The sequence below is a fragment of the Ascaphus truei genome, chromosome 8 (genome assembly GCF_040206685.1).
Source record: "Ascaphus truei isolate aAscTru1 chromosome 8, aAscTru1.hap1, whole genome shotgun sequence".
NCBI classification, from domain to species: domain Eukaryota; kingdom Metazoa; phylum Chordata; class Amphibia; order Anura; family Ascaphidae; genus Ascaphus; species Ascaphus truei.
In genome coordinates this window covers 76894359-76909601 of record NC_134490.1, presented here as the reverse complement: position 1 = coordinate 76909601, position 15243 = coordinate 76894359, and positions in this window count along the sequence as shown.

The following is a 15243-nucleotide window of genomic DNA, read 5'->3' as shown; positions in this document are numbered from 1 at the left end:
CAGAATCCCAATGGTATCCACAGTGTGCAATCCGCAGAGTAGTAGTCCAGAGACGTAGTTTGTGACGGAGAACAGCAGGTGGACCTCCAATCTTGAGAAAATGAAAAAAAAAATCCCAAAGCGAACTCCAAGTAGTCAGATCAGTTTATTGCAGGCTCAAAAACAGATGGACTAAACAAACGTACCTACGCGTTTCGTGCCGAGGCACTTTATCAATAACATAGCTGTGCTCCGTCACAAACTACATCTTTTAACTTGGTCAAACAAGCTGTCAAGTCACTAAGAGCAGACCTACTTTCAGTCTGGTTGTGCAGAGATAAGTTGTCTGTAAATGTCTTCTCATTTTGTGGTTGGGGTTAAAACTTTTTTTTTTTTTTACATCGAAGACAGGAATGCTATACTCCACTTATTGGCCGATTGGATAAAGCTGTGGTTCCCAACCTTTCTTACATTGTCAGACAGCATGGGTGGTATAGCTGTCTATTACTGCGGGAGCTTTCAAAGGCCCCACAATGCCTAAGGCTGAGTTCAGGATGGATACTATGGCTGCGAGCTTCCGTGCGTGCCTTCTGCAGCCCAGCGATCTGTGCCTTAGCTGCAGGAGTTGGGTCGTGGCGTTTGGGGGCGTGGCGTGGCGAACGTGTCACAGAGCTGGTTCGCTGAACTAGCTCACGTGATGCAACTGCAGCCCGAAAAATCAATTTCGGTTGTGGTGGCAAAATGAAGCAGCATCAACTTTGCCACAAGAAGCTGCAAAGTGACATGGTTCGTTTACAAACATTGCAGTGTGCTGATCGCACGTGGCGTAGTATCCATCCTGAACTCAGCCTAACTGCTCCTGGATGCAAAGCATTGTTGGGAGCCACATTGGTCGCTCCTGTTGTAATTGACAGGTATACCACCCATCCTAAGGTACATTTTGGGGCCTTAAGTGTGCAGTCCCCACATGGGCTCAGGAATCCACTATACTGCCTAAGATCTGCAAGCACAGATTTTTGGGAGGCGAATCCCTTGGAGACACATCACGAACCCATAGTTCCTGAACCTCCTGTAGGCAATTGCTGAGATAGAATATAGTCCTGCAAAGTTTGTCTTAAATATAGATGGAGAGATTTACACCAAATTAGTAAACATGGGAATGATGTTGATCCATGGTAAAATCTGATTGCCATTATTTGGAGCTAGGAAGGAATTTGTTGTCCCCCAATGACATCATTGGATAATGTCACTGGGTTTTTTTCTGTTTACCTTCCTCTTGATCACTATACTGTAACTACAAATAAAGGATCAGTATCTGTCGTCTAAACTTAACATAGGTTTAACTTGATGGACATGTCGTTTTTTTTTATTTTTTACCTCCTACTATAGTCTGAAAAAAAATAATTATCTAAGGAACATGAACTTGTTTTGAATAGGCTACTATCAGGAATATCTCTGTGAGAATTCCACTGTTCAGGCAATACATAAAGTGTTTTGTGATATTTGCTACTTTATACTATTTTTGAAAGTCTGAATTTCCCCTTATCTTCCTTTGCTGTGAATGCTTCTTGCTTGTTATCTAGTGTTAACCATTTTTGTAATTACTAGAACAACATCTTACATTCAGTGAAAGAGAAGACCATGATTCTCTAACTTCTGTGCTGGGCTGCACAGGGAAATGCGTTTCCCAAATGGTGGGTCGCGACCCCTGCACCGGGCCACGGCACCAAAATTGCCGGGTCGCAGCGAGGCTGGCCGCGCGGTGTCTCCCGTCCCCCCCGCTCAAGTTAAAAAAAATGGCAGCGATTCCCCCTGCGGTCCCGCGCGCTTGCGCAGGGCAAGCAGGGCCCGCTCCCTTCCTCCCCCCCGCTCCCTTCCTCCCCCCTGCTCCCAACGTGGGACGGAGGAGGAAGTACCAGCTCCTCTGTGGCCCGCACGTTACATGGGGGAGGGTGGAAGTACAAGCTCCTACTGCGGCCCGCTTCCCCCCGCGGCCAGCTTCCCGAGCTCACCTCCCGTGGCACCCCCTCCCGAGCCCACCTCCCGTCCCGGGCAGCAGGGGATATCGGGGCAGCAGGGGAAAGCGTCCGGTGGCAAGGTAAGTCACCCCACCCAGTCACTGCCTCCCACCCAAGTGTCCCTGGCCCCCTCCCACCCACCCACCCACCCACCCACCCAAGTGTCCCTGGCCCCCTACCCAAGTGTCCCTGGCCCCCTCCCTGCCACCCACCCAAGTGTCCCTGGCCCCCTCCCACCCACCCAAGTGTCCCTGGCCCCCTCCCACCCACCCAAGTGTCCCTGGCCCCCTCCCACCCACCCAAGTGTCCCTGGCCCCCTAAAGTGTCCCTGGCCCCCTAAAGTGTCCCTGGCCCCCTCCCACCCACCCAAGTGTCCCTGGCCCCCTCCCACCCACCCACGTGTCCCTGGCCCCCTCCCACCCACCCACGTGTCCCTGGCCCCCTCCCACCCACCCACCCAAGTGTCCCTGGCCCCCTCCCACCCACCCACCCAAGTGTCCCTGGCCCCCTCCCACCCACCCACCCACCCAAGTGTCCCTGGCCCCCCCCCTCCCACCCAAGTGTCCCTGGCCCCCCCTCCAGTCACTCACATCCGTCGTTGCCTGTAATTCACTGTTTGTGTCTGTGTGCGTATAGGGGAGAGCGAGTGTGTGTGTGTGTGTGTGTGTATCAGTGTCTGTGTGTGTATCTGTGTGTATCTGTATCAGTGTGTGTCTGTGTGTGAATCAGTGTCTGTGTGTATCAGTGTCTGTGTGTGTGTAGCAGTGTCTCTCTGTGTGTAGCAGTGTCTCTGTGTGTGTAGCAGTGTCTCTGTGTGTGTGTGTGTAGCAGTGTCAGTGGCTGGGTGTGTGTGTCAGTGGCTGCGTGTGTGTATCAGTGGCTCTGTGTGTGTATCAGTGTGTGTGTCAGTGGCTGTGTGTGTGTGTGTGTATCAGTGGCTGTGTATATCAGTGGCTGTGTATGTGTGTGTATCAGTGGCTGTGTGTGTGTGTGTATCAGCGGCTGTGTGTGTGTGTATCAGTGGCTGTGTGTGTGTGTGTATCAGTGGCTGTGTATGTGTGTGTATCAGTGGCTGTGTGTGTGTGTATCAGCGGCTGTGTGTGTATCAGTGGCTGTGTGTGTGTGTGTATATCAGTGGCTGTGTGTGTGTCTGTGCAGGCCCTATAGGCCAGTATAGGCAATAATTTTTTTTAGTGGGTCACGAAAAAGAAGTTAAAAAATAACCGGGTCACGGAAAAAAAAGTTTGGGAAACCCTGCGTTAGAGAAAAATTCTGTATGCTGATTCAGCATTGAAGAAATTAAAGGAGCAGGTCATAGTACTTGTTTTTGAATACTTCTGGAGATCTTTTCCTGCCCAAGTGCTTTTTTTTTTTTTAAATGTGATGCTTCGCTCAGCAGATAGAAGTGTTTAAAATATGTAGCTCTGCCTGGGGCCCAGTGCAGTCTAAAGGTTACCATAGTAACCTCAAACTAGAGATTAAGAAAACCATGAGTGTTGACACAACCCTCCCCCCAAAAACATGATGATGGTGATTTGGGGGGGATGTCAAAATACGAACATACATAAAAGTAACAATAGGTTAAGGTGTCCCTGCCCCGAAGAGCTTACAATCTAAGTGGGGGAGAATTTAGAGACACAATGGTGTTCTGGTAAGTACATCTGCAAGAGTTAAACTTGTATAGGATTCAGGGGGCATTGCTGCTTTTAAAGGAGCAATCAAAGAGCAATTTGTAAAAAAATGTTTACATATATAATTTTTTTTTTTTTTAAGCAGGGGATCTTCGGAGCTGAACCCTATTGGATTCAGCTCTGGGGACCCTCTACTTCCAGAGCTACTTATCTACTAAATTGGTGCCCGTAGCTGCTCTGTTTCAGTAAGCAGGGCTTTCAGGTTTGAATCTCCTGTGTCACATCGGCCAATAGGATGCCACACTGATGACATCACAGCTTCGTATTGGCCCGCAGGCTGGGAAATATCTGTAGACATATTGTGAACCCTGCTTACCGAGGAGAGGGGCTACCTAATTCACAAGTATCTCTGGAAGCAGGGGGTCCCCGGAAATAAAATTAACGGGGTTCAGTTCCGGAGATATATATCTGCACCCACCCTTTGGATTGCCTCTTTAAAGGATTGGTGTGGGGTTCTGTCCATAAATGAATACATTCATGTTTAGGTTTGTGGCCCTTAGTTGGCTAATAAGATTATTTTTGCAAGGCACAAAGGGACCAGATGCATATTCCTCATAAGTAAGGCTTCCATATTTCTGGAGGGCTCAACTGGGACAAGTTTATGTGACACAGCAACATCATATTGCAGATGAAAAATTTAATTGGAGATACTTTATTTGAAAGAGAGGACTGGGGATAAATATAAACTTCTATTAAAGTGTCATAAAACATGTTTGAAGAAATACTATAAAAGTGTGTAAGGACTAAACTCACAACTAATTGAGACATAAGAAATAACAATTTGTTTACGTTTCCATTTTTACTTTGAGACATCTTAGTGCAGTTGACATAAACCGAAAATAGCGATACAGAAGAGGAAAGTTGTTCTGTTAGTTTTTTCATTTTCTCTGTTAACAGTAATTGTCCTTAATGTTACATTATCTATTCAGTGTATTTTGTGATACAATCTTGAAAGCATTTGTATTTACATGATAAGAATGCAAGAAAAATATGCACAATAGTTAAAAAGAACGCTAGGTTTCTTCTTTTAAATTTGTCGCAAATGATAAAGAATGTGCACAAAAGCGCCAAAACATCTCTAGAAAATGAAATCGGTGTAAGGAATCGGGGAACACGTCCTTTTGCGACGCAACCCCGCTCTGCTTACAGAGCGCACGCGCAGCTCTTCTATGCTGCCACGGAGCTTAGCTCCGCCCCCTCGGACGTGCCGCCCTTCTCTCGTGCGTGGCGCGCTCACGTGATGCCGTGCACCGCTCCCCAGCTGCGTGGCAAGATCTAATGCCCACTTGTCTCCTGCAGCCTATCCTAGCCTCCGCAGAGGCAGCGCCTTCGCTCCTCCTCCTTGGCTATTGGTTCCTGTTCCTGTAAAATACCCTGCTCTCACTTCCAGTCTTTGCTGAGCATAACTAGTTGTAGCCTTGTGCTCCTGCGTTTGTTCTATGTGTACCGACCCGGCTTGACTACCGAACCCCCTCTGGTCATTGACCTCAACTTACCCTCGACTTTGTGTACCTCTCCAACCCAGACCACGGCTATACGGACTTCTACGATTCTGACCTCTCCAACCCCAGACCACAGCTTAACGGACTTTTACTCCTCAGACCTCTCCATCCCAAGACCTTGGCAAGTATCTAGACTAACCTACTCTCTCCAGCCCGGACCCGGCTACGTTGACAATCTGCCTGCCAGGCGCGCTTCCGCTGCTGTGGGTGCGTGGTTCTATACTTCCCCACCTCAGTACCTGGGTCCTGTCTTGCTCGTGTGTAGCTCAAGCGTTACACTCTGTCACATACAGCTCATTCAAATGGACTGTAGAAAGGTGCAGATGCAGCATATATGTTAGTAATACTCCCAGAAGAATGGGCATTATTGGCCATTAATACTCTGTCTGGGGGACCCTTTAAAACAACCATTGCAATATTGTCCAGTAATGCCCTATTCTGAGGAGATTACCGTTATAGTCTGTTTAAAAAAAAAAAGAAGAATTACTGGCACCGTACTAATCGGAGCCCTCCCTACACCCCGGCCCTTTGCTTGTCCTGCCATCTACCTCCCAGCACTTCTCGGCCGGCCCAGCGACCCTCTCTCGCCTCCCCGTTAAACCTGCCCAAGCACCCTCTCTCCCGTTCTTTTGTTAAATCGGCCCCACCCACTGGCTGCCCTGTTCAGGGAGGGGGGGGGAGGTCTGATTTGGTAAGATGCCAACATTCTAGACATTACATTAATTAGGAATTTTAACCAAACCGCAGCATTCAAATATTGTCCTACTGTTTAGTTTATAATAATACTCCTTATGCTGAAGAATATGAAGTTATTAGAGAGCACACTTCATTTTCTAATACCCTTCAATTAAACAATCAATGTTAAACATATAGTATACAGGCTAGCCAACAATCACAAATTCATTTAGATGCTTCAAACATCTTTACTGTTGGCTTTTTAAAATATCTTCCAATGAGGTTAGATTGGCACGAACACTGATTGCATCTCTATGTTGTCCGTTCCTATACAAAGAGACCATTTGAGAAACGTGCTAGATAAGAATAAAACATTGCCTAGGCCAAGATTGAAGGTGGGTAGTGGAAAACTTCTACCACAAAATCAACCAATTTAAAAGAGCATATGCTCTAAAAAAAATAAAAAAATGCATTCGCGCCCCCCCCCCCCCCCATCCCGAGGTGGGAAGCAGGGGGTCTCTGGAGCTGAACAGCATTAATTGGAGCTCCGGTGACCCACTGTTCCCCAAGATACATATCTCTGTAGGGGGTGCTGTTAGCAGCTCTACAGGATTAAATGTCACGCGGCCAATAGGAAGCCACCAGGAATTATGTCATGGCTTCCTGCTAGCCCATGTGACGGACATTGAAGTTGCCATTATGATAGCTGGATCTGCTACTGGCACCCCCTATGGAGATAAGTATCTTGGGAAGCAGGGGGTCCACAGAGCTGAAATGAACACGGTTCAACTCTGAGGACCCCGTGCTTCAAACCTATATATATAACAAAAATCAGACCAGGAGTGATGCTTTAAAAACAAAGGAAGTTGTCATCTCAAGATCAGTTGGCAAATATGGTTACAATAACGAATCAACGTGGAGACAGATTGGTAGAATGTGAAAACTTCTACATCATGAACTCATTCCTCAAAGAAGAATCAAAATAGAAAATAGACATGGAATGGACCCAATGGAACAGGAATGAAATGGATTATATCCTATTCCAGGGGTTCTTATCCAGTGGTGATTTCACCCACGGGTTGATTGAGAAGGTGCTGGGATTTGTTGAAGATTTAATTTTTTTAATATTAAAAATGACCTAAACTCGAGACATCAAACATTTGTTTCCATTCTTTATTTGTAACGTTTATTCTGTTAAAATAACACATGGCTGATACATTGTGTGAAAGCTTCTTTAGTTCCCGCCACATAAATGCGTGGTCGATAAGAGATCCACCCATTATTTTCTGTCTCTGTTTGTTCCCCGTACTTACTAAAAAGAGATGGCCCTATACTAAAAGTTTTAGTCGAGCTACTGGTGTGGTTGAACTCGTTTACAGTGGTCCTGTGAAGCTTGTTAAGCGTTTAAATTAAATACAAATTTTGAAGTGGTACCTATATAATTATTGGTATGGGGTGATTGAGGACCTTGTTGGTCCCTTAGGGGTGATTAAGATACAAAAATGTTAAGAATCCCTGTCCTATTCTAACAAGAAATGTGATTGAAGACTGCACAGTCTTTAATCAATTGGATAGCAGCAAATTACATCTGAATGCGAAGAAGGAAAGACGTAAACTGATTAAAAAGAATCAATCAACATCTGTAACAGCAGATCATTGCAACTAGAACTGAAAAATCACTTGAGCTTGCTTGAAATGCATGGGGACACTTTAACAAACAATTCTGAAGATCTTATAAAGATTGTAGATTAAAGCGCAGAAAAAGATGGAGGAATCACTAACAAAAAACAGGATAAGAAAATAGGGGATTAGACAAAGTAATTACTAAGGAGCTGACAAGAAATGAAGGAATCCTAAAACACAAGAACTGAATATGCAGAGCTGTGCAAGACAATCGGCAAACGTATTCCTGCAGATGTAAGTAAATGTAACTGATATGGTGAAGAAGACTATCGAGGATAAAAGCTTAAAGAAGACGAAGCGGTGATTTATGATTTGGAAGAATCAAATCATTGCACTCAAACAAGACAATTACAGACAGTGCACTTATCTTAAAGAGGAGTTAAGGATTTCTACATGACATAACACCAGGCATAATCCAGCAGAGGATAAGCAAGACAAAACAACCAATGATGCATCATGCGTCCTTCCAGAAGAAGTGGCAAAAGCAAGAAAATACATGAAAACCAGGAAGTGTCCCTGGGAAGATGGAATTACAACTGAAATCTTGAAAGAAGCTTGGGAAGACATAGAGAACATCCTTTTACAATGCTTTACATGCTGCTTGAAGAACAAGATGATTCCAGAAAAATGAAGCAATGCCATGGTTACCCTCATCCACGAAGAGATAAAGAAGACCTCAAGAACTACAGACCAATCAGTCTACTTCCAATCACTTGCAGCCGATTAGTATCTTCATAAAAATCTTGTAACAGACCCTGGACGTCACGCAGCCTAGAGATCAAGTGAGATTCCGCAGTAGATACAACACAATGGGCCATATGAAAAGCATGAAATTAAGAAACAAATCTGAGGATCACAGAATAACAAATGAGTTTATTTTGTGTACATGTGCACACATAGAAGGAAGTTTCAAAATAAAACTTTCCCATCGAAATATTGGCCTACAAGCCATATTTATACCAAAATACTAAGCCCACGCCCCTATGTGAGGTGGCGTGTGCGTCATTACATAAGCGTATAAGATAAACAAAATATGAATATGAACATTGAGTTAATAACATAACTGTAAGATTCATACTATTATTCAAGCCAGTGACCTTTTCTCTATATATGTGATTTCTGAGAAAGGGTGTATATAACCATGAGAACCTCCCCCTGAATGCAAGATGTGCCTCTCCAAGGTCTTGTGGTTAGCTGAAAGGCTTATTATCACTAAAAACTTTAGGAGCAGAAAAAAAAATCAGTCCCTTTTAAACTTCTATTCTCATTCCACTTTCATGCAGACAATAAACAAAATGGATGACAATATCGGCACCTAAGATGGATGCTGACTTAAAATGGCTGCTCAGATCCCAGTGCTGTTTACGTCAGACCCCCCCACCCCCCTCCTTGCCTCATATTCTCAACTTTGTCAGTTCCCTCCTTTTTTATTATGAAAACATTGCTTTTGAGAATTAAGGTTATGATGTTAGTCCAGGGACACATAGACAGACTCGTATTGTATACTGGGGTGCTCCATCATCTGATAGTGTTTGTATGTATACACCAGAGTAAAAGGGAGAGGGCGGTTCCCTCCTGCTGTCATAGTCTCGTATGACGCTGTGGCCAACATGTCTTTTGGAGTTGAATAACTGTGATCGGCATCTTGTTTCTTCAAGGGACTGCTGTTTCTGGCATCTGCAAAGAGTGGCATTATATTGGAAGAGGGGGTAGCACATTTGTGGATCATACCTCTGCAACAAGTGACACACACATACATGACAACAAGTAACACCAACACACACAGCAAAGCAGTCAAAAATGTTGCTCCCAGTGATCTAAGCCACACACCTAACCCCAATGAGTGATATTCTGAGTCACTTCATTTTCTAAGCCTCTTTTGAATCTTTTCTATTTAATTTAGTTCATGCTGTACATTGCTACTCTGATCTTGAATGAAAACACAACATTGTTCTTTAATTATGTATGTATGTATGTATGTCTTTATTTGTATAGCGCCATAAATGTACATAGCGCTTCACAGTAGTAATACATGTCATATAAATAACAAATATAAATAACAGATCATGGGAATAAGTGCTTCAGACATACTGTAAAAGTAACATTAAGGAAGGAGTCCCTGCTCCGAGGAGCTTACAATCTAATTGGTAGGTAGGGAGAACGTACAGAGACAGTAGGAGGGAATACTAGTAAGTGCGTCTGCATGGGGCAAAGCTTTGTGTCATGTGTCCATGATTATCCAGTGCTACTCATATGCTTCTTTAAGCAGATGTGTCTTAAGGTGGGTCTTAAAGGTGGATAGAGAGGGTGCTAGTCTGGTACTGAGGGGAAGGGCATTCCAGAGGTGTGGGGCAGAAAGTGAGAAAGGTTTAAGGCGGGAGAGAGCTTTAGATACAAAGGGGGTAGAAAGAAGACATCCTTGAGAAGAACGCAAGAGTCGTGATGGTGTATAGTGAGAAATTAGGGCTGAGATGTAAGGAGGGGCAGAAGAATGTAAAGCTTTAAAAGTGAGCAGTAGAATTGAGTGTGAGATACGCGATTTAATCGGAAGCCAGGAGAGGGATTTCAGGAGAGGAGATGCGGAGACAGATTTAGGAAAGAGTAGAGTGATTCTGGCAGCAGTGTTTAGGATAGATTGTAGGGGAGACAGGTGAGAGGTAGGAAGGCCGGACAGCAGGAGGTTGCAGTAGTCGAGACGTGAGAGAATGAGGGTCTGAGTCAGAGTTTTAGCAGTTGAGTAACAGAGGAAAGGGCGTATCTTTGTGATATTGCGGAGGAAAAAGCGACAAGTTTTAGAAACGTTTTGAATATGAGAGGAGAATGAGAGAGAGGAATCAAGTGTGACCCCTAGGCAGCGTGCTTGGGCTACTGGGTGAATGATCGTATTTCCAATAGCAATGTGGAAGGATGTAGTAGGGCCAGGTTTGGGAGGTAGTATAAGGAGCTCTGTTTTTGCCATGTTAAGTTTCAGTCGGCGGATGGCCATCCAGGATGATATTCCAGAGAGGCATTCAGAAACTTTGGTCTGTATAGCAGGTGTAAGGTCAGGGGTTGAAAGGTAAATTTGTGTGTCGTCAGCATAGAGGTGATATTTAAACCCAAAAGATGTGATTAGGTCACCTAGAGAGAGTATGTAGAGAGAAAAGAGAAGGGGTCCCAGGACAGAGCCTTGGGGTACCCCCACAGAGAGATCAATAGAGGAGGAGGAGGTGTTAGCAAAAGAGACACTGAAGGTACGATGGGAGAGGTAAGAGGAGATCCAGGATAAAGCTTTGTTCCGAATACCAAGAGTATGGAGAATGTGAAGGAGAAGAGGGTGGTCCACGGTGTCGAATGCTGCAGAGAGGTCGAGTAATATGAGCAGAGTGTAATGACCTCTGTCTTTGGCAGCGTGGAGGTCGTCAGTTATTTTAGTGAGGGTTGTTTCAGTAGAGTGGGCAGTGCGGAAGCCAGATTGTAGAGGGTCTAGAAGAGAATAGGTGTTGAGAAAGTGTAGCAATCGAGAGAATACAAGACGTTCAAGGAGTTTGGAGGCAAAAGGCAGGAGGGAGACAGGTCGATAGTTAGAAGGACAGGTAGGGTCAAGCTTGCTGTTTTTGAGTAGGGGCACATACCCCTCCTTTTGAAGCTAAAACATAGTCTAAAGCAATTCAGTTTTGTAAGGCCATAAGGCTAATCTGAACCTGTTCTTGGTTTAATTATGAAATGAAAAACTGCAAAATTAAGACCACATCCTTCCTGTAAATTGTTATCTGACTGAACATACATTTTGTACACAGGTTTCATTGGTTGGTGGAGAAACTTGACCCATAAATTGATTGTTGTTCCTAGTGTGTGAAGGGGTAGGCTTAAAAAATGGGAAAATACAGAAATTATACACATTATGCTATAAACCTTATTTTATGCAAGCAACCTTTCTTTGGGTATGCAGTTGCTAGATAAAGGAAATGGCATCTATTTCTATCATCATATATTTTCAGAATCATTACAACATTCTATTAATGAGAATTGAAGGGGGTTGGTATCTGTGGAAGCGAATGCATGATCATCACCCCTGCACGCATTATATTCATCATTCACTCAGAATATCAGAACAGACAAAATGTCTGCGATGGTCAAAATGGCTGACTTATGATCCTTTCCTTGTGGCTGACACACACCCCTGGGTGACCTCCTCCTTTCGGCGGAGGTGCAACACACTTCTGGATCAAAGTTTTGCTGCACATGACACATACATAGAGAGCGATGAGTACTGCCAAAACACATAAAAGAGCATTCACAAGCCACGCATCCAGGAAACCAATCCACCCATCAAGGCCCAATTGTACATACATCTTAAATTTCTAACTTAAACACACTCTAAAATAAAAATATTGAGTCCTTGATAAAAATGAAATGTTCTGATAAGACCGGGCCTCAGCCTGGTATCTTAGTTTCCTCGGGGGTTAACGGTCAGGGTGTTTCTTTACCCTTGAAAACATTAACTTGAAGAGGCTGTGCTTTGGGTGACTTGGGTGGAGCTTTATGTGTGCCACGTGGATCCAGTAAGAGACCTCTGCCACTTTAATTGCTGTACTGGTGGTTAGTATGGGCCTTTTCATCTAGGATGAAGAGCATGCTTGCGTAGGAAATACTTGACTATTAACCCCGTCTCGTGTAGGTGCACTTTCAACTTTGCCTAGAGAGACTCAAAAAATGTATTAGTTGCATACAATACTTACTAATTGTTTTATTACCAATAATATGGTCCTTAATTAGTTCCTTTGGACTACTAATAGTCCTAAATCATCCCATAAGTGTCTCATAGGGAGATAATTTATACCTAGGAATAAATTCTTGTATCAATGCATCCGCATATAGACAGAGGTATTCTCTATTAATGTTCCTCAAATTAAAACTAAGTAGCCAATGTGAACCTGACTTTGCTACAATCTAAGTTCCTAAGACTTGATGCCCCAGTCATTGCCAAACTAATTGCTTCCATAGTTAATTCTATCCTGTCTGCAGGCCATCTCCCTAAGACCTGGAAAACTGCCAGAGTTGTCCCAATCTACAAAAGTGGGGACAAAAAACACTGTCTCAAAACTACAGGTCAATGTCTCTTCTCCCAATACTATCCACAGTCATGGAAAAAATATGTTCACTCCCAATTAAGCAATTATTTTACCAATACAAACTTCCCTAGCCAATCCCAATCTGGCTTTTACCCAAATACTTCACTGTCTAAAAGTTTGAATGCCTTGTATATAATGTATACCCTGTTTACTTATGTAACTGCTTTTGCAACTATGTATCCCCTGTATTTAACCCAATGCACAAGACACACCCAAAAATGAGGCGACTCCCAATTCACCACTTCCTGGCAAACCATTCTAGATTACACAGCAATTTTGACAATAACTACTGCTTATGGACACCTTTGGAAAAAATAAATGGTTAAAAGTTATAAAATACATTACATATTCAGTTAATAGACAAATGATTTTGTATAGGACTTCACACTAATTTCTTGTAATATAATCTCTTTGCATAGTGCTGAGCACACGGTCAGCTTTAACTTTTTAAAGACACTCCGCATTTGACTAAAAAAAATAATTTTCAAAGCTTGTTCCCGGGCTAAAAGCCAACTTGTTTCTAGGCGTTTCGCCAAATGACCCTGAACAGATAAGATAACGGCACAACGGCTTCTTCATAAACGAAATAATAATTATTGGATTGGAACTTTTGCTTAAAGTTAGATAAATGGAGCTCTATCCAGAGCCCTAAAAACGACATTTTTTATGGCCTCTCAAAAATTAAATAACCGGGACTTTTATATAGATGAGGTTAAACCACTTCTTAACACACAAATAGCTCCCACACGCTCATGCTATGTCCCTCCACTCAGTTTTTTTAATGCCTTTGGTTGAAAATCTCATACTCTCACAGACTTCCTTCACTACAAATTTGTGCTATCCTGTTTCAACTCTGCCCTCTCTCAAGCTAAACAAACCTACTTCGCTCCCTTAATCAACACGCACAAGTCTAACCCACACTGATTCTTCCTTCATCTCACCTCAGGACTATGCTGACTATTTTAAGAAAAACGTGGAATCCATACATCAGAACATCCCCTCTGTTTCCTCCTTCCATCCTACACTACTTCCTAACTCTCTTCCTGCTTTCATTGACTCTTTTTCCACTGTCTTAGAGGAGAATGTGTCACCATCACTGTTGATCTCCTCTTCTCCCTCTACTCCATTCTCCTTCAAACATGCAACAGTTATACCATTATTCCAAAATAGCAAGCTTGACCCTACCTGTCTTTCTAACTACTGACCTGTCTCCCTCCTGCCTTTTGCCTCTAAAAACTTTTGAACGTCTTGTATTCTCTTGCTTGCTCCATTTTCTCAACACCCATTCTCTTCTTAACCCTCTACAATCTGGCTTCTGCACTGGTCCCTCCACGGAGACAATTCTCACTAGAATAACTGATGACCTATATGCTGCCAAAGACAGAGGTCATTACACTCTGCTCATATTACTCAACCTCTCGGAAGCATTTGCCTCTGTGGACCACACTCTTCTCTTTTCTCTGTACACACTCTCTCTAGGTGACATAATAACATTTCTTGGGTTTAATCATCACCTCTATGCTGACGACACACACATTTACTTTTCAACCCCTGAACTTACACCTGCTGTACAAACCAAAGTTTCTGAATGTCTTTCTGTTATCTCATCCTGGAAGGCTCTCCTTCGCCTTTAAACTTAACGTGGCAAAAACAAAGTTCTTCATACTTCCTCCCAAACCGGGCCCTACTACCTCCTTCCACATTACTCTTGAAGTACAATCATTCATTCAGTAGCCCAAGCACGCTGCTTATGGGTCACACTCAACTCCTCTCTCATATTCTCCTCGCTCATTCAAAATGTTTCTAAAACCTGTCACTTTTTTCCTCCACAATATCACAAAGATATGCCTTTTCCTCTGTTGCTCGACTGTTAAAACTAATTCAGACCCCCATTCTCTCCCATCTTGATTACTGTAATCCCCTGCTGTCCAGCCTTCCTGCTCTCTCCTGTCTTCCCTACAATCTATCCTAAACACTGCTGCCAGAATCACTCTACTCTTTAAACTCTGATTCTGCGTCTCCCCTCCTAAAATCCCTCTCCTGGCTTCTGATCAAATCCTACTGTCTCTGTACACTCTCCCTACCTACCAATTAGATTGTAAGCTCCTCAGTGCAGGGACTCCTCTTCCTTAATGTTACTTTTATGTCTGGATCACTTATTCCATGACCTATTACCTTTACCATTTGCTACCTACATGATTACGAAGTGCACCACTCCTGTGAAGCGCTATGCATATTAATGACGCTATATACATAAAAACATACAATACAATATATAATTCAAACAATGCTTGTGAGCTTTTACCAGCATTTTTAAACAAAAAATATTCCCAAACATATCCTAATCCTATAGAAATAAAAATGAAATGTGTTTTTACTGGTTACACACAATACAGAACACACACTACAAAAACTTCTCTCATACACAGCCAAACAACATCACAAAGATAACGAACAAATAAAAGAAAAAGAAAAACATTTCTCACCTATTACCAAACAATTTCATCCTGCAACTAAATTAATAAAAGTTTCCTTCTCATTCTTTATTCTCATAAATAACCTGCTTTTAAAACTACTTTGA